Here is a 21,636-nt window from a genome sequence, read left to right as displayed (position 1 = left end):
CTTATAAATAGAGGAAAGTTTTGGTTGAGTATTGTAACTATCTGAGATAAAAACTGAATGCTGAGATTCAGGATATGGAAACACTGCTGTCTTTGAAGTGGTTGGAGGGTTTGTTCATGGTTATTACAGTCTCAGGAAAGAGAAAGTAATTACAGGGAGGGTATATCCAGGGATTAGGAGGCTGGGATGTACTGTGCACCACTATTCCTATAACCACTACATTTTCAGGAAATACTGATATATTACAAAATATTTTACAGAAGTACATTTTTTGTACAAACTAATAAAAGGACTCCATTCTGACTCAAGAGCATCACATGAGAAATAAATAATAAAGGTGACATGTGAGTGCTGGACATGTGAGCGCTGTAAATTGGACATGTGACATCTGGAAGCTAACACGAAAATCCTAAGAAAGCAAGTCACAGGAATTTATCAAAAGAAGCCTTTGATGGCACAGACTTAAAACTGAATCTAGGCAAGATTCTGAAGGGCCTCTGTTGACAATAGGGCTACATAATCTGTTTTATTTGAGTGCAGCAAACATTATATCAACTAACAAATCAGATTTGAACACCTTTTAATATATACATTTAATAATGCATGTTATTACATATATTATACATATAATATTTTATGTATGTGTATTTTAGAGACAATCTCTCAGGTCCGCACAAACAACCTTTGTAAACCTACAGTAATCATTATTTGATCATAATGTATAGCGATTTCAACAAAGTGCTGGAATGGGTTTTTAACAGTATTATTGAACCTGTTTGTGAGAATGTGCTTTAATTTTTTTCTAGGTGCAAGAATGAATTAAGAAGATGGTATTTTTATACACTTCATAAAATATTACAAAACAAGGCAATTAACTGCTCTTTGAAAATTTTGGTAAAATTCTGAAAAGTTTGTAAAAATTTTCTCACATACGCCTTTTGTATCTATGTTTTCATTCTGACCTTAAATAATGGTATAATCATGTTTTCAACTCTATCATATGGTTATGACATCTGTATTTCCTAGGAAAATGCTTTCCACTTACATTTGAAATTAATTGGCCAAATTATATGTGATATTCTTAAAAATATCAATTTTTCCTCATAATTACATCCATTATGTTTCATAATGAAATTTATTTCATTTTTTCTAAGTAAAATTTCCTAAAGTTTATTTATTATTTTAACTTCATTGTTCAAGTCTACAGGTTGTCTATTCTTTTAATATGCTTTGTATGTTATATTGTGTTATGTATTAAGAACATATAAATCCAAGAAAATAGCTGGGTATATTTTTAGGCACTGTAATTAATTTTACTGAAAATACATAATATAAAGACTGTAAATAGGGGCACCTGGGTGGCTCAGTCGATTGAGCCCCTGACTTCTGGTCAGGTCATTATCTCACGGTTCGTGAGTTTGATCCCCATCTCGGGCTCGGTGCTGACAGTTCAGAGCCTGGAGCCTGCTTTGGATTCTGTATCTTCCCCTTTCTCTGTTCATCCCCTGCTCATGTTCTGTCTGTCTGTCTGTCTCTCTCTCTCAAAATAAATAAACATTTAAAAAAAACCCTCTAATTTGATACAGGTGTGCTGTTTCAAAGGGACACATGCACCCCAATGTTTATAGCAGTGCTGTTGACAATAGTCAAAGTATGGAAAGAGCCCAAATGTCCAACAGTGGATGAATGGATAAAGAAGATGTGGTATATATATACAATGGAGTATTACTCCGCAATCAAAAAGAATGAAATCATGTAATTTGCAAGTATGTGGATGGAACTAGTATCATGCTAAGCGAAATTAGTCAGAGAAAGACAAATATCATATGACTTCACTCACATGAGGAATTTAAGATACATAACAAGTGCACATAAGGGATGGGAAGCAAAAAACATAATAAAATATAATATAAAAGCAGGGAGGGGGGAAAAACATAAGAGACTCTCAAATAAAGAGAACAAACTGAGGGTTGCTGGAGGTGTTGAGGGAGGGGGAATGGGCTAAATGAGTAAGGGACATTGAGGAATCTACTCCTGAAATCATTGTTGCACTATATGCTAAACTAGCTTTCATGTAAATATAATAAATAAATTAATTAATTTAATAAAAAATCTGCAATTATAATTGTTAATAGAATTTTTTTCTCTCTCCATAAAAATATATATTTACCCCGGAAACACATTTCACAAAAGCAAACAGCTTTTTAACAAAACTATTACCTATTAATATAAAGTTTGCTGTTCCTGTTTTCCAAACACTACTATTGAATTTCAAAAGAATTGTGAAAAATATGTAAATAATAAGTAAATAAGTAAATAAATGATAAAAGCTCAAATATGTTAATTTGCAAGGAAAACAACATAAATATAGTATTTACATGTTACTGCTGGTCTTAATGGGTGTGTGTGTGTACACACAGTGCTCTTAGAACGTGACTACTACACACTGAAAAATATTGGCCCATAGATAAAAACGCATATTAATTAATATTTTGTTTCAAGAAAGCCAATCTTAAAATGTGCTACGATAGCAGATTACAGAACTTGGAAACTTCACTTAAGATCCCGTCAAAGTTATCGTGGAAGAGAACACAACTATTTCTAAAATTTCTCATTGCGTTGGAACTGAAACCCCCCATTAAGTTCCCAAAGCATTTTTTTGTACATTGATTTACATTTTGGAGCTTTACCATAAGAATGTGGCCCACATAGCATGCAGTACAATTCAGTTGCATGCAGTGTGGCAAAAGAAACGGTAGCTTATTCTTTTAAATTCTGACCACTCGCTCGTGTCTCAGCAAGTTTATATAGTATTGTGTCTGCTTTTCCCACACGATTTTAGTTGTTTTAAGATAACTACGTCAGTTAAGCCCCAAAATAATTTTTTTTTATTAGCGTAGTATTCATAGAATGCCATTTGATTTTTGTTCTTCAGGAAGCCTTTTTTTTTTTTTTTTTTTTTTTTTTTTCTGAAACATGCTCAACCTTACTTACAAGCATCTAGAAGTATTGCTTACAGTGACAATTAATCTCTTTCCTGGATCCATGTTCCGCACAACAGAAAGCATAAAATAGATGGTATTCAAGAAATCAAAATAAAACTTCATAATGGAAAAAACATGGAAGCGTTTTTGATGTGAAAAATAAAAAAAAAATAAATGTATTATAATATTTCTAATTAATCTAATTGTAATCAAATAAGCTTTAACACTATATATTAAGAAAATCAAGTGTCGTATGGAAACCAATTTGACAATAAATTCCATATATTGAAACAAAAAACACAACATAATTTAAAAAAAAAAAAGGTTAAGAACCATATGATCCCCTCAATAGATTCAGAAAAAGCATATAACAGTACAACATCCATTCATGATAAAAAACTCTCAACAAAGTAGGTTTATAGGAAACATACCTCAACAAAATAAAGGCCATATATGAAAATCTCAACAAAAAAAAAATCAAGAGGGCATATATATGTATATTTTTTAAATATATGAAATTTATTGTCAAATTGGTTTCCATACAACACCCAGTGCTCATCCCAAAAGAAGAGGGTATATATTTTAATTCTCACGTTAGAAAACACATGTTATATATTTTTTAAATACATTAACTTTCCGTCAAAAATCATCTATGGTGTTTGAGAACGTTAGGGATAACCACTAAGCTAAGAATCGATGGGGGACTAAACATTTTATGGCTTCCTCTATTTTTCTTCTTGCATTTTCATACCTTAGAAATCCATTCTTTTCTGTCCCACATCTACAATAATCTCCCTCTTGTGTTTCTCTACTTATTTTTCAAGGCTTTGTTATTGACTCTCCATAAGCATAATCAGCTATTTCATGAGCTCTATTTACAAACACTTTAAAGTAAACTATGGTATAGCCTTGATTATTTTGTGCTTATATATAATATATATGTGTATATGTAATACGTAAGCCTATATATGTATATATGTATTTTATGTTTCTTGCACCCTTCAAACTTAGCTCCTTGTGCACTGGTCACGTCCTGCTTCCTATTACCAACATAAGTCGCAGTGATCAAAATACTGAATTCACTCAAGATGTGCCATTTGTGAGGACAACACTGAATTCATTCTCCTTTAAGAAACTTTAAAACAAAGGAGTCATGATAAATTTATCCTAAGAAGGAATTCATCATGACAAATATTTGAATAACAATTATTTTACAATGACAAGCTAGACCCATAGTAGTTTATAGCACAACCCCAAAAATCCTTTATGGGATATTAGCAAGTTGTAACTTGGTTCATATTGTTTAACAATGTGTCAGAACTACAAAAACAAAGTAGGATTTTGTCTTGATGACTACAGAACACTGGGGAATTGACATACCGAAGTGTTCTCTGGCAGTCATAGGGTTTCTAATGACAGCCTCCCCACAGGGATCTTCTGTTCGTGAAAACAGCTATTACTATTCACAGTTGTTGTATCTCATGCCAGCCCAGTGAAACTTGTGAATGTTGTAATCAATGGTAATTGAAAATGTTAATAACATGAAAATTTAATTTGGACAAAGGTGTCAGACAACAGTGCTTTAGACACATCTCTTGGCACATGGTTGGCACAGGCTAAATATCCAAATATGTTAATAAATGAATGCTGAATCACGTAAAAACACAATTCGGCAAGGAAAATAACAATACAAAACACATCAGTTTCCTTCCTAGATGCAACAGTTCTGAAACAAAAATTGTCATGTAACAGTCACTTAACAAAATGAATGAAGCAAGAATGAAGGCATAATAGGTTTCTACATGAAAATAAAAGAGATGTAACACGAAAGGATTGAGAGCATGAAAAATATATATTAGAATGAACTATTTTCAATCTGAAACATTCAAAAGGAACCTTCTGCTAATTTTAGCCTTCTTTGGACCTTATCATTTATTGTATTCAGAAATGTTATTTTGGTACATTCTCTTGCCCTCATTCTCTCTGCCTCTCTCTCCTTGTAATAATTAGCATACATTTTTGAGTTCTACTTTCAAAAATCGACATTATATAATAAGCATGTTTGCAATTGCTAAAAAAACAGTTAAACTTAGCAATAGTAAAATAAAATCAAATGATTGATTGGTTTAATTAAAGTTTTACTTTGAGGTAATTGTAGATTCACACGCAGGATTGTAAAAAATAATACAGATTTCCTGTGTACCCTATACTCAGCTTCCCCCAATGATAAGATATTATAAAACTGTAAATACCACAATCAGGATATTGGCATTGAACATTCAAGATGCTGAACATTTCCATTATTAGAAGAATCCTGAATGTTGCTTGTGTTAACTTCACATGTTTCTCTACTGACTCCCTCCTCTGTAATACCTGGCCACCTCAATTTCGTCCATTTTCTATAATTTTGTCATTTCAAGAATGTTATATAAAGGGAATAATAAAGAATACAACTTTAGGTCCTTTTGTTTGTTTGTTTCATTCAGTATAATTTCCTGAAAATTCATCCAGTTTTTTGTGTGTCTCAATAATTTATTCCTTTTTATTGGTGAGTAGTATTCCACAGTATGGCGGTACTCTGGCTTGTTCAACTATGAATGTATTGAAAGATAACTGGGCTGTTTTCAAATTTTGGCCAGTACAAATAAAGCTACTGTAAACCTTTACGTACAGATTTCATGTGAACATAAGTCTTCATTTCTCTAGAACACATGCCCAGGAGTGCAATTACTGTGCTATTTGATAGTCAGATACTTTGTTTTATATTAAAAACATCTAGATTAGTTTCCAGAGTGGCTGTCCCACTTTTGGTTTCCACCAGCAATGGAGTGATCCGACTTCTTTATATTCTCATCAACTTTGGTAGTGACACTATTTTTTTTTACATTAGCCATTCAACTATGCAGCAATAACTAACTGTGGCTTTAACTTGCATTTCTCTGAGAGAAGATAACAGTGAACATCTTCCCATGTTCAGTTAGAGAAAATAGCATTGAACATCTTTCCATCTTTTCCCTCCATATATTTTGTTCAATGAAATGTTTTTTTTAATGTGTTGTCCTTTTCTCATTTGTGTGTGTGCATGTGTGTGTGTTTGTGTGTGATTGTGTGTGTATATATTTATTAATGAGTTTTGAGAATGCTACATATATTTCAGATACTTCTCATTTGTCAGGTACATGTTATAGGAATATCTTCCTTGAGTGCAGATTCTCTTTTGCTTCACTTTACAGAGTCTTTTGCAGAGCAAAGTTTTTAATTTTGATGAAGCTCAGCTAACGAATTTTTCCTTTTAGAGATTATGCTTTTGGTGACAAGTCTAAAGACCAGCCCTAAGTCCTGAACATTTTCTTTTTTTCTAGAAGTTTTACAATTTTACATCTTATATTTAAGTCTGTGATCTCACCTCATTTTTATAAAGTTTGAAACATAAGTCTAGGTTCTTTTTGTTGGTCGTGTTCTATGAATGTCTAATTATTCCAACACTATTGGTGGAAAAGCATATCTATCTTCTATTAACTTGCCTTTACATCCTTGTCAAAATCACTTGGGCATATTTCGTGTAGATCTATTTCTAGTTTCTCTTTCTCACTGCATTAATGCATCCATCTATCCTTATGTAAATATCACACAGCCCTGATTACAGTAGCTATTTAAGTCTAAAAAGATTGATTCCTCTCATTTTTTTATTCTTTGACAAAACTGTTGCAGCTATTATATTTCTTTTGCTTTTCTAAATCCACTTTAGAAGAATCTTAACCATATGTCCAAGAACAGAAATTTTGTTAAAATACATATCAATGTGGGGAGGACTGACATATTTGCTATTGTTTATTCCAATCCATTAATAAGATGTGTCTCCTTTATTTAGATATTTTAATTTTTTTCATTGTCACTGTATTTTTCAGCATCAAATGCTGTATTTTTTTAAAAAAAAATTTAATATTTTATTCATTGTTTGAGAAAGACAGAGCATGAATCGGGGAGGGGCAGAGAGAGGGAGATATAGAATCAGAAGCAGGCTCCAGGCTCTGAGCTGTCAGCACAGAGCCAGACGCAGGGCTTGAACGTGGAAACCACAAAATCATGACCTGAGCCAAAGTTGGACGCTTAACCAACTGAGCCACCCAGGTGCCCTTGCTGTACATTTCTTTTAAGTGAGCTCTGTGCCCAACATGGAACTTGAACTCATGATACAAGGTCAAGAGCCGCATGTTCTACCAACTGAGCCAGACAGGTGTCCCAAGTGCTGTGCATTTAAAAAAATATTTCTACCTAAGTGTTTCATTTTTGAGCCATTGTAATTGATATATTTTAAATTTTCATGTAAACATATTCACTTGATGGTATAAAAATATTAATATTTTATCATGTTTATCTTATATCCTACAACCTTTCTGGACTTATTTATTAGTTCTATGAGTTTTTAAGATTTCTTGGGATTTTCTTCATAGACATTCATGTCATTTAAAAATGACAGTTTATTTCTTCTTTTGTAATCTTCCTAAACTTTTATTTCCTTTTCTTGCCTTAGTGGACTGGCTACAACTTCCAACATTATGTGAAATAGGAATGGTGAGTGAACATTACGGCCTTGTTCCTGATCTGTGGGAGAAAGCATTAAGTCTTTCATATTTAAGTACACATTTAGCTATAGGTTTATCATAGATGTTCTCTATCAGGTTGAAAAAGTTCCTCATTATTTCTGTTTTTTCTGGGAGGCTTAATCATGTGTTGAATTTTGTCAAATGCTTGTTTTGCACTGATAACGTCACGTGACATTGCATCTCTAGTCTGTTTAGTGGATTACATCAATTCATTTTCAAATATTGAAACAGTTTTGAGCCCTTAGTAGAAACCCTACTTGGTCATGATGTGTAATACTTTTCAAATATTACTGTATTTGCTAATATTTACTTGAGGATTTTAAGGTCTATATTCATGAGGAGTATCGGTCTGTAGTTTTATTTTTTGGCACTGTCCTTGTTTGGTTTGGGTATCAGATTAATAATAGAGTCATGAAATAAATTTACATGTGTTCCCTCTTCTCTTTTCTAGAAGTGATAATGTAGAATTAGTGTTAATTCCTCTTTAAATCTTTGGTATAATTCTCCAGTGAAAACATCTTGGACAAGACATATAATTCTGCACTTTCAAACTAAAAATATTGATCTCCTTAATAGTTATAGGGCTATTCAAATATACTATTTTAATTGCGGTGAACTCTGGTAGCTTGAGTTTTTTAAATAATTGGTCTATTTCAACTAAGTTGTGAGGAGAGGTGTCCATATTATTTCTCTTTATATACTTTTGGTGTCTGCAGCATCTAGAGTATTTCCTATTGTTTCATTCCTTACATTAGTAATTTGTGTCTTTTCTCTTTTTTCCCTGTATTAGTCTTATTAGAAGTTTTCAATTTTATCAATATTTTCAAAGAACCAACTTTGTATTTTTTGTATTATTTTTCCAATTTTATTTTCACTGATTTCTTCTATCTCCATTAGTCCTCTTCTGCTTCTTTGTGTTTATTTTGCTTTTCTTTTTCTAGGTTCTTAAGGTGGGAGGTGTAATTATTGATATTAGTGATACTTTTCTTTTTTAACTTTATTTTCATTTATTTTGTGTGTTGGGGAGAGGGCGGTACAGAAACAGAGGGAGAGAGAGAATCCCAAGCATGCTCCATTCTGTCAGTGCAGACCCCCATGCAGGACTCAGTCCCACCAACCATGAGATCATGACCTGAGGAGAAATCAAGAGTCAGATGCTTAACAGACTGAGCCACCCAGGCATCCCAACGGTGATACTTTCTAATGTAGTCACTTAGTGCTGTAAGTTTTCATCTGGATAGTGTTTTACTCGAGTTCCAGACAATGTGATATATTTTCATTTGTATAAACCTATTTTTATTTATCTATATTGAATCTGTGTCTCTGTGTATGGGTTTTTTTTTCTTTTTAGTGGTTGTTCTAGGTATTACAATATATACATAATTTATCCCATTTTAATAATGTAATTTTTCTTACATCCACTAAGCATAATTTAAAACTCTAGAAGAGAGAAAAGTCTACTACATTAACCCACGTTATTGTTTACCATATTCCTTCTTGATGTTCCAAATTTCCTTCTTTTATGTTACCTTTAAATGTTTAGAGAATTTCCTTAGGATAGAGAAACAAGCCTTTTGTAGAAAGATCTTTCAGTTATTCCATCTGAGAATGTCTTTATTTACCCTTCTTTTCCTGAATGGTATTTTCATTCAAAATAGGAATCCGGGTTGACATGGTATTTTTGGTGGTTTTTTTGTACCTCCCCCCCCGCCCCTCCTCTAGAACTTAAAAAAGTATTATAGCACTTCATTATTTCCTCCATGGTTTCGGGTATATGTGTGTGTGTGTGTGTGTGTGTGTGTGTGTGTGTGTATAAATTAATATATTAATATTATATATTATAGAATATATTAACATTAATTATTATATATTATATATTAATTATATATTGATTATATATTATTAATATATTATATTATAATACAATACTAATATGATATAATATAATAAATATAATATAATATTATAATAATATAATATATATAATATAATATAATATAATATAATATAATATTATTATATAATATATATTATATATTAATATATATTAATATTAATAAATTTTCAATCATGGGGTGCCTGGGTGGCTCAGGTGGAAGTGTCTGGCATTTGATTTCCGCTCATGATCTCACAGTTCATGAGTTCAAGTCCCATGCTGGGCTCTATGCTAATGGTGCAGAGCCTGCTTGGGATTGTCTTTCTCCCTCTCCTTGTGCCCTTCTTTGCTCATGCTCACTCTCTCAAATAAATAAATAAACTTTTTTTTAAATAAGTTTTTAGACATTTCTCCCACTAATTTTTCAGTGCACTTTCTCCTCTTTCTCCAGGAATAGTGATGAGACAAAGGGCAAATGTATTGTTTTAACTGAAATAGTCTTTGAGCCTCTGTTATTTTTTCCAGTTTATTTTTTTCTGTTTCTCCTATTGGGCAATTTCTACTCTAAGTTTACCAGTTCTTTCCCAATACTCCTTCATTCTTCTATCTTTGAGTTTACTGAGTCTTTTCTATGTTCTGTCCATTCTGCTGTTGAGGCTCTTCACTGACTTTATTTCTCTTATTTCATTTTTTAATGCTAAAATTTCCATTTGAGTCTATGTTTTCTAACTCATTGCTAAGGCTTTTTCTTTCTTTACTGAGGCTACTTTGTATCTGTTTTTTGTTCATATTTGCTCATTGAACCATTTTTATTATGTCTGGTTTCATAGATTTGTCAGGTAATTCTAACATATATGTAATCTCAAAATTGTCATCTATTGTCTTTTTTACTGTAGTTTAATATCTTCCTGATTATTAATATGTTGAGTGATCTCTAATACCTTTTTTTAAAGTTTATTTTTGATAAAGAGCGCAAGCTGGGGAGGGACAGAGAGACACACACACACAGAATCTGTAGCAGACTCCAGGCTCCAAGCTATCAGCACAGAACCTGACATGGGGCTCAAACGGACCAACCTTGAGATCACGACCTTAGGCGAAGTCGGACCCTTAACCGACTGATCCACCCAGGTGTCCCGAGGGATCTTTGATTAAAACCTGATTATTTTTAGTACTGTGTTATGAGATTTGGGTTTCTATTTAAACCTGTTTTAGTTACCTTCCTCTGACACCACACCACAAGATAAAAGGCACCTGCTGCCTCATTAATTTCAGGCAGGCCTGACAGCCCAGGTTCTCCTCCACTGAGGCAAGGCCTCATCACTCCGAGCAGGGATAGGGATTCTATTTTCCCACTAGGTCCCCACTGATACTTCCCCTACATTAGATGGCTTGGAGTTCCTTTAACTGTTCATCACACACCTTCACTGATACTAGAGCAGAATTCTCTTTCCCACCTGACCCCAGTGCCCCACTGCACCTTCTATAATACCACTCTTCAAGATTTTTAGTTGTACTTAGTTACAGGACTAGGTAAAAGATAAAGACCTTCCTAGAAGTGGAAGGCTACATAATTAATGCTAATAATCATTATATATTTACTTTTTGTTTTGTAAAGCATATAACATAGTTTGTCTGAAAGTAATATAATTCTGGGGGCGGCTGGGTGGCTCAGTCAGTTAAGCATCAGACTTTGGCTCAGGTCATGATCTCACAGTTCATGAGTTCAAGGCCCACGTTGGGCTGCTGACAGCTTGGAGCCTGGATCCTGCTTCAAGTTCTGTGTCTCCCTCTCTCTTTGCCCATCCCCTGCTCATGCTCTCTCTCTCTGTCTCTCTGTCTCTCTCTCTCAAAACTGAATGAACATTTAAAAAGAAATAGTAATATAATTCTGACCTCACTCATCAAGATTCTCTTCTGGTCCTAATGTGGGTCCCTTATCAAGGTTTCTCATCAGATAATTTAAGAAATCAATTAGTACTCCAGTGTATGTTTGACTCAGTATCATTCTGCTTGGGGTTTTTGCCTTTTTTCAGATAGATAGATAGAAAGAATGAACAAAAGAAAAGAAAAGAAAAGGAAAAGAAAAGCCCTTGCTTCCTGCTTCTTGAGATAGATATTCCTGTTATTTTGTGTTCCTGAAATACGTGGACTAAAATTAATGTCCTCTTCTGGAAAATACAGTAGTCTTCCTCCATCTTATTAGAAACTGATTCCAACATTTCTGAAGCAACTCAGAACATTTTCTTTGGAAAAAAAGTGTACCCTTATTTTGTACTTTACTTTCATCTTTCTAGCACACTCCTAATATATAACTTCTCAATATATAATTAAGCAAAATAAAGTTCTGCTTACATGTAAGGGTAATTGTCATATCTTAGGAGAAAGTTGACAACTTTTTAAAAACATTGTTTCACATCTATTCCCTGTAATTGTATTTGTACATCTTTCCATTTATGTATGTTTACATATATAGTTACCTGGTCATAACATAAAGAAAAAAACATTAACCAACACATTAACAAACAAATATATCTGGGTATCTGGGTGGCTCAGTTGGTTATGAGTCTGACTCTCAATTTTAGCTCAGGTCATGATCTCATGGTTGGTGGGATCAAGCCCTGCCTTAGGCTCTGGGCTGACAGTGTGGAGCCTGCTTGGGATTCTCTCTCTCTGTCTCTCTCTGCCCCTCCCCTGCTCTCTCTCCCTTTCTCTAAAAATAAACATTAAAAAAAAGCAAATATAACCCAAATTAGTGGACCTTCTCAAGGGAAAAAGTAATGTCCTCTAGCTAATTAAAAATCTTAGAGTTCAATCACTGGTTGATTAGCTGGTTGTGAATAACAATCAACCCTAAAAGAGGTAGCAAGCTGTCCCCACAAGCCAGACAGGCACAAGACGTAAAACAATATAAGGTGATCCAGAAATCCTGAACATGTAGTCTTGGGACATTATTTTGCACAGAAAAAAAATAGGATGTAGAGAATTTTACTAGTCTCTAGCTATTAGTACCCTGAATAGAAACAAGCCAAAGTTAGAGGCAGCCAAGGTAAAATATCCTGTCAACAAAATAACCGTAAAGCATTATTATTTGGTCCTTGTAATGCTTAGTTGAAAATTTTTGTAAGATATTTTTCTGACCATATTCTAAAAATGTATTTTGATACCTGACAGAAATTTTGATAAGAGGATACAATGAGCTAATGCTTCTTATGCCACCAAACTTACATGCATTAGTTGTGTTTATCCCCTATAAAATTTACTAACCTTGATTTCTCATGCCCAGAACTAATATCATATAGTGCATATTACTTAGCAGTAATTTGACCAGAAATCTTAAAGTTTTCACATAATCCTGATATGCTGTGTCTCTTTTCTATTTCTAGATCTGTCAGTATATGACGAAATTTTAGTAATTGACATACAACAGCCATAATTGTTTTCTCTCTGAGGCAAGGTGTCCCAAAATTCAGAACGGATGATGAAAGAAACTAATAAAACTTACCATTGCACAAAGAGCTCAAGCATATGGAAATGTTGTAAACCTCAGTTTAGAAATATCGTTTACACCGGTGTTACCTTTGAATTTCAGTATTGGCAGACTTCAAATATACTTTGTGTCCTCTTTCTCTATATTTACTTACACACACTTAATAAAAAATTATTTTCCTCTGTGCAAAAGATACATATCTGTTTTCCAAGTCAGTGCATTTCTTGATCTCTTATAGCCTTTTTTTGTTACCCAGGGAATATTTGAGTAAAACTGTTGACTGGTACTTTCATTGCTCTGATGGTGTGAAATGCCACACAAATTCTTAGTATGTGAAATCTTTGTTCTCAAGAGGTTTGTGTCCTTTCTCCTTAACACTGAGACTGGAAAATTTCTCTAAGACAGATCCATACCACATACAACTAAACTGAGCTTCTAGCAACTTCTACCATGTGATCATCTTTAGTAAAATTAGTAAAAGAAAAGCATTTTTAAAAAATAGAGAGAGAGTATTCAGGAATACCCTGTGAGCAGCAACACTTGTGAAGCTATTGCTTGTGAAGGGTAAATTTTCACATTTCAAAAATAGCTACAAGTGTAGAAGAGAGGGGACTTCTCACTCATCTCCTAAATGTATCTAATTTCTTAGTATCACAAAATCAATTCTAATCCACCCGTATGTTGCTGCTGTACATGATGCTTCTGTTCAGAGTCCTCTCTGTTTTTCGTTTACATATAGAATAGAAGCCTAAACAACAGACTGATGCCAAATTATGCCATGTGTACCAAAGGAGCCACTGAAAACCAAAACCTGCTCAAGTTTAGGAAAAAGAGCAGGAATCAGTTTTCGACAACGAATTTGTAAATGAATTATGCCATCTGCGCTTTTTGCTTTCCTTCACACAGGTTGCTCCCTGGGGGCAGGAGACAGCAGAGAGCAGATGAAAAGATAGGAACAGACTTTAGTAACATTGTTATATTGAGATCGTAGCTGATATGTGTGTGGCGTTTGTCACTCCACTCCAAACCACTTCTTTCTCCCAGTGTAGGATCTCAGAAAGATTCAAAAAGATTCAAAGAGCCAGTGTGGGACAGAACAACACTTACCAAATTAATGTCGTACAAACTCCGAATGTGTTGCCATCTAGCTTTGTGATTTTTATCTGGGGACTTAGTTCCTTCTTATTTAAAATAAACTCTCTCAGTGGTTATCAGTTTTATTCCCCCAGCTCCTTGCTCTAAACACAACCAAACTACAGAGCAGAATTCCATTAATAACTTATAGGACAAAAGTGACTTTATAGTGGAAAGAGGATGACAAGGCCCTACTTCTCTGGTCCAAATGTCTCCCTTCTCCAAGCTGATAATCACTGGGTTAATTGCACCCCTGTCTAATGTAACAAAACAAGAACCAACCAACCAACCAACCAAATAAATAAATAAAACTAACAAAGCCAACTCTAATACTGAGATTTATAAAACAGGCATTTTTTTTTCATCTGTGGAAGGGATCTTTGAATCTTAGATATCATTCATTCCAATATCCTAATTTTATAGGTTAATAAATTGAGACCATAAAAGCCAGAACCATGTGAACAAAAAATGACTTGTAACCAAAATTGAATTCCTTGTCATCAACATATTTTCTTGTTTTATATTGATGTATTTTTATGAATAATCACCAACATTTAGAGTTTTAAGGAAACATTAAAATTAACTTCTGCATATGTTTAGTCCGACACACCTGTATATTTCATATTCAACATGTATAAAGCTCTAACTGCGTGCATTATTTGGACTGAATTCTCTAAGCATTAACTTCTCCCCTATGATCCTACAGCCATATGCTGAAGGGCAAGTCAGACACACCTGGGGAAAGCCCACCTCGAACTCATTTTAGCACACCTGCTTGGCTCTTTCTACTTATATGCCCTGTATTCCTGCTGACTGCAATTTCACTAATCCTCTGACCTCATAAAGACTGCCAGGGGCTGGCGTGCGTGAGCAGCATGAAATCAAATGTGCCATATTGTTTAGCATCTGCTCCTAACTCCCCACGAAGTTTTCCTCGCAAACGGCAAAGTGCTGTCAGCTTCAATCAGCTCAGTAGAGAACTCCACTCAGATGCATTAGCCTTCGTCTAGGATTACTCTTCAGGTGACCAGGCCTACATACGAGGCATTAAATATACAATGCAGATATTTAATGTTAATATGCCCATATTACCAAAAGAAAAATCCCCTTGCTTTTACCCTAATATTTCTACGTGTCTCCTGAGGTGTGCGCGTTAAACGTGCCTCCTGGGAGGAATGGAACAATTTTAGCAACGACTGTAGGTCTATCTTTCTTCTAGAAATGCTTTGCTTGAAGCTTTTGACTTTCACTCCTCAAGCATTCCCTTAGTCTCATCTTCACTGCAGACAATAATAACATTTAAACGTACCAATGCCCCTTTGCAGAAACATGTTTTCAAAATTTGCAGTGCGCATGGAAATTGGATCTTTTCAGTTTCCTATCAGGAATAGTAATTAAAGAAAAATTACTTTATAAACTAAGAATGCATAAGTGCTGCATAATAGGCAATGCCTGGTTTTAGGCATTCTACCCCATAAACACATTTAAATATTTAAACATCCTTAATCTGCCAAACGCTTAACCTGAAAGATTCTAAACAAGTATCTTCACCTTTCTCAGTAGACAAAAACATTCATTTGCATAATATGCTATTATAGATAATCATGTGAACTCTCATAAAAACGTGCCTATTCTAAACATATCTAAGAAAAAAATAATTGTGAAGATAAAAGAAACTGTATTTTATTAACCTAAAACACAGTACTGCCTTTTCTTCTAATTGGTCCCAAAATATCAGTAATCTAATATATATTATTTGTTTAGAACTTATGACTCCTCACAGATCACTCAATGAATTAATAACTATTATTTCTAATTTGAACTTTTATGTACTGTCAAAAAAATTGACTCTGAGCACGTTTCTATTTGTTAACAGTTTAAGTCAAACTGATCAAATATTTTTGAGCATTCTGGCCCTTCACACTCACATTTCAGAGCACTCTGGAATGTCCAGAATTTAGCAGATATCATTTAAATGTATCAGATACAGAAGACCCATGACTTCCCTGAAGGGACAAGGAGGTTGACATATAACTGTACTATTGTGTGCTCACCACTGAATTTTTAGTAGCGAATAGGAGTCATCAAAAATAGTTGAACTACTTTGAAACTATGTTAAAATGTGTCCATCGAGAATATTTTTAGTAGGACTTGAATGGCAATAACACTGTTAAGAGTATGCGCTTCTGTGGAAAAATCAATTTCTTTGACCATAATGGATAATGAAGATCTACTACATATGTATAGATGTGACCTATCTAAAAACCACAGTAGTGAGGACTCTAGTGGCTCCCAAGAATACAAGAATCCTGAAACAACCCTGACTTATGGAGAGGATGCAAAGATTGGGCACAAAGAGAAAGAGAAGGAATCCAATGTATGTCAATTAATAGATGATCTTCTCTTTTCGTTTACTTCCCAATCCCAAATATTGTCTCCCTTCTTAGTAGTTTACTTCCTTTCTTACACTCTAATCACATCCAAAACATCTAACCACCCTAATTTATGGCTACTAGATTGAATGGGTCTATCTACTAGCTTCCTTAATGCAATTAATAATATCTTATGTGAGGAAGCTTAAGGCTAAATAATCTTAGAAGGTAGAAGGTATTAGAATCCCTGAGGAAGAGCTTACTAGGCCCTATGAAACCAGCCCTATGTGAATAAATATCACAATTAAAACTCCAGCATAAAACTTGATTTAAAGTACAGTAAATTTTACCACACAAATAAACAAATACAGAAGCAACTGATTTTCAATAAAAAATATTTTCCTCTAGAAAAGAGTATATGCCACAAATCTTCCCAGGTAAGTTTTAGTTAAAATTTAAGGAATACTTTGAAAATATTGTGGAAATAGCTTAATGGCACTATATAAGGTTCCTGGAGACCCTTATGTGCCTGAGTATCCAAGGTACAGCACTAAAAGTCACAGCAGTATCCAGATGATGGAGAAGAACATTATTTCTGCCTCAGAATTAAAAAAAAAATCTACTACGAGAGTATATTTATTTTTTAGCAACAGAATGGTGCTAGAATAAACATCCAAGTAAAGCTAACTGGATTATTAGCAGTTTTTGGTAGATAGTTACGTAGAGAATGAACACCAACAGAGTAATCACCTCTTACTTCAATAACTATGCCAACTCAGGGGGTGAATGACACAGACCTTGAATTGGCTGAGAATTTTAAAACTGCGGCATTTTGAAAGAAGAATCTGAAATGAAAGAAGAGTTAATAGTTGTTAAACTTCGGGAAAGCAAGCAGAAGATCATCCCCTCCATTAAAAAAAAAATGGTAATGTAGAAAAATACAAGGGAAAACCAGTCACAGACTGACTTACAGTGCAAATTTGTAGTGTGTGTGTGTGTGTGTGTGTGTGTGTGTGTGTGTAGTGTAGTGTTTGCATACGGTATAATAGAAGACAAAGACCAAACTATTCCCCTTAAATTGACTTCAAGAGCGTGGAGTAAATTCGGATTCATTAACGATAATTTTAACAATATAATTCTCTCTTTCTTTAGCTCATAGTTTCCCTCCAATGTCAGACAATGTAATTTCAAAAACAGCTCAATTTACAGTTTTGGAGGACTGCTAGTTCCCAGAGCAAGCAGTCCAAAGAAATAAATGATACAATGCATTACTCTCTCTTCAAGATAGTATGTGTATATCTAGTGCATCCTGGTAAAGTTTGAAAGCCAAATGATTATTACATCTAAATAACCACACTAAAAAGTAAATCATAACTTATTTTGGATTAATTAAAATATTCATGAGGATCTTGGGGTGCCTGAGTGGCTCAGTCAGTTAAGTGTCTGACTCCTGTTCTCGGCTCAGGTCATGATTTCACGGTTAGTGAAATTGAGTCCCATGAGGGGCTCTGTACTGACAGTGGGGAGCATGCTTGGGATTCCCCATCTCCCTCTCTCTCTGCCCCTCGTCCACTTGCACATGTGCGCTCTCTCTCAAATAAATAAACACTAAAAAAATTGGTGAGGATACTATTTTTTAGAGTTTACTTAACACAAAATTATGGTTTATTACTGATTCAATCAATAAGGTCAATCCGTTTTTTTCTTTTAATTTCTATGCTTGTAAGTAACAGGTAGGAGAAATAAATTTAAAATGTCCTCAAATGAGACAGTTAATTTATAAATACAAACTGGATTTAGTTATCTCTTCAAAAAACTCATGACGACATAATTTTGTATCTCTCTATATGCCAAAATTGAAGGAAGATAGAACATGGAAAGTATTCCAATCCAGGGATCAGTTAGACTCATTCAGGTATCTAAATGTACTGCTTTATTAATCACTATACATTTTTCTCCCTTTACACTATGGTTTTTATAGTTCACAGAAGATGCTTAACCACATTCATCAATATTAATTAACCACATTAATCAAAAATATATCTCCTCTATGAATAATAATAACTTTTGACTTAATTTGAATGGCTCTCAGAAAAGTTCCAGAAGAATTTCTGTGCAGTACATGGCTACACGGCCCTTGATTTTTCAAGTTCTCACGGTGACTGTTACACCAAAAGGACATCATTTCAGCAGAGTTCATGAAAAGAAAAATGAAAGCCAGTACAAAGGAGAAAGGGCAGTTGAGAAGTAGTAGGAGGACGCGGGTCATATAAGCAAGGCTGGCGAGACACGGCTTATTCTGTCAGGAGTTGGTGTTCAGCACAGTCTACCCATGAGCACTGAGAGCAGCAAACCGAATAATGCAGTGAGACTACCATGAGCCGGGCTAAACGGATGCAGACACATGCTGAGTACCTCAGGCCACTAGTGTCGGAAACCACAGTTGAGATGTCAAGACCAGAGAGGTCTTGAAATGCCAGATGAAAGCTCCAGATTCGAGGTAGCTGGAACTACCAAGGAACAGAGAATACCTGTTGGCTGAGTTGAACAAAGCAGGGGCATAGAGAGAAGCAGGGATAATTAGAGGCCTACAATAAGATGGAGTAGAAACTGCTTTCTAGAGCTGTTTTATTTCGGACTGTCAAATGCTCTTGAATTTTTAATATTTGAGATGAGATGAGTGACTTTTTCCTTGTACTTAAAACTTCTTAAGTGGAACAACCATGCATTCTGTTTTTAGAACGGTTATCTTGCCTTAGTTGCCTTCCTTCCTTCGTTCTTCCTTTCTTCATCCAACCAAAAAGTAAATATTTATTGATCATTTGATACATGCGGGGTATTTTGCAGTAATGGGGAAGGAAACACGAAAGAGTTTTATTTCTGAGGCACTCATTGTTTTATACAGGAGATAGGTAAGCAAAGAGCTAATTATTGTACACACGAGGGAGCAGAAGACTCTATCTAAAATTGACCACTGTTATGCCTTTTCCAATATCCAGTGAATATGACAGAACACTGAATATTTTAGGCTGATATTACTGATAGCCATTGCAATTCTGAAATATTTTCTCGGGCCATCTACCACGGTACATTCTTATGACTAAACAGAGGGGAATTTAGCTGCTAAGATCAACAAAACTGTTCTTAGTTATTTTATACTTAAAGTTAAATTAATAAAGTGAGACTAGCATATCATATTTCTTCAGAAAAGCCTTTGTGACCTCTAGGTTTGCTCAGTGATAGTCTGTGATTTGTGTTAGAGTTCAGGATCCAAACCGTATCCTGGAATTTGTACCCAATCTTAGGCATCTGCCTGTGCACTGACTGTGGTGCTCGTGGCTACACACTGAAACAAGCGAGTCACTTAAAGTGATATAAACAGTTTCTTTAGGGCTAAATGATATCATTAAAATACATTATTTAAATTTGATTATTTAAATTTCAGTATGATACATTCCAAGTGTTCTGCCTGAACAAAAAGAAAACACATTTTTTTTTAATTTGAAGCAATCTACACAGGTTGAAAGAAAGTTTAATAGATTTCAGCGAATCGGAACAAAAATTTGTTTTCTTTCTCCTAAAAAACTACTACGTAATTAGTTATGCATCTAATAATAATTTTAGTAAAGTCAATGCAGTGGGTCATAGTAGGAAAAATAATTCATCTGGTAGAAAAATGGATCATGGTTATCATTTGATTAGCAATGACATTCTCTACTGTATTCCCTCTCCACATGAGTTGCAATTAAAATTATTGCTTCTACCAAAAATTAGTACTTAAATAGGAAGGAAAGAAATCCTACTACAACTAAGTTTGTTTTGAAGTGTCATGTACTGATAATTTTTTTTTCTGAAAAGGAAAATACAATCCATTAGGATTTTAAAACTCACTTATTTTTCCTTTATAAAAAAATAGTTAACACACAATGTTACATTAGTTTCAGGTATACAACATAATGATTCAACAAGTTTATATGTTATGCTGTGCTCACCACAAGCGTAGCTACCCTCTGTCACCATACAACGCTATCACAATACCATTGACTATGTTCCCTGTGTCGTACCTTCATTCCTGTGACTCATTCATTCCATAACTGGAAGCCTGTATCTCCCACTCCTCTTCACCCATTTTGCCCATCCCTTTCCACCCACCCTCCCCTCTGGCAACTATCAGTTTTTTCCCTGTATTTATAGGTATGTTTTGGCTCTTTGTTTATTCATTTGTTTTCTGTTTTAGATTTCACATATAGGTGAAATCATATAGTATTTGTTTTTCTGTGTCCAACTTAGTTTTTTGTTAATAAATATGGAGAACAAACTGAGGGTTGCTGGAGGGGTTGTGGGAGGAGGGGATGGGCTAAATGGGTAAGGGGCATTAAGGAATCTACTCCTGAAATCATTGTTTCACTATATCCTAACTAATTTGGATGTGAATTTTAAAAAATAAAAAATAAAATTAAAAAAAATAATATCAAAAAATAATAATAAAAAAAAAATATCATCAGATAATTTAATGTTTTCAGGATTACTCCATATTTCTTTAAAAAAGGTCTACAATGATAATGAAATTTCAAGATTCTTCTGGGTATATTTCCTTTAAGGGATGGTCTAGAGATATAAAGAAATGCAATGCAAATGGATTAGATAAAATTATGATAATCTTGGGGGAAGAAAAATTCTTGAAGATTTTCGAAGAGTAACCAGTAAAATGGTTATTAAGATATGATAACTGGCAGATGCTGAGTGAGGGGTATATGAAGATCCTAAAATATTTTTTACTAATTCTTGTGAGTTTTAAACTATTTCAATATAAAAAGTTACAATAAGAAGAATGAATAGTAGAAAATAATTTTGACACACATCAGCTAAAAATGAACAAAACTGGAAAAATACAGTTGAACCTCAGTATTGATTCTCATTATCATAAAAAACTCTGTGTCAAAATATCTCACCAGTTCTGCAATTGATCCATTGTATAATTGTGAAAAATATGATATATATGACTGGATTCTGTTTTTCTTGTTGAAATTATACACTTATTGAAAGGTACATTTCCATGCAAGACCTAGTGTCATATAAATTACCAACCAGAGTATCAATTCATCACATATGTCAATAAGAAAATATGTCCATGCATTAAGTATTAAAATCATTAAATTATGCTCAAATTAGC

The 21,636-nt window shown here is 34.1% G+C and overlaps 1 protein-coding gene and 1 long non-coding RNA gene across 2 annotated transcripts in view; one reads left to right on the top strand and one right to left on the bottom strand.

The window, feature by feature from the left end:
• SGCZ (sarcoglycan zeta) overlaps positions 1 to 21,636 on the bottom strand; it is a 515,552-nt gene that overhangs the window by 412,377 nt on the left and 81,539 nt on the right. The window lies entirely within an intron of this gene.
• LOC122216860 lies at positions 823 to 13,154 on the top strand. The gene is made up of 3 exons (XR_006201158.1): positions 823 to 894; positions 7,519 to 7,559; positions 12,854 to 13,154. It is a non-coding gene; the product is annotated as an uncharacterized LOC122216860 (long non-coding RNA).

Source organism: Panthera leo, chromosome B1 (assembly GCF_018350215.1).
Source record: "Panthera leo isolate Ple1 chromosome B1, P.leo_Ple1_pat1.1, whole genome shotgun sequence".
Taxonomy (NCBI): domain Eukaryota; kingdom Metazoa; phylum Chordata; class Mammalia; order Carnivora; family Felidae; genus Panthera; species Panthera leo.
This window is presented reverse-complemented; position numbering and strand designations above follow the sequence as displayed.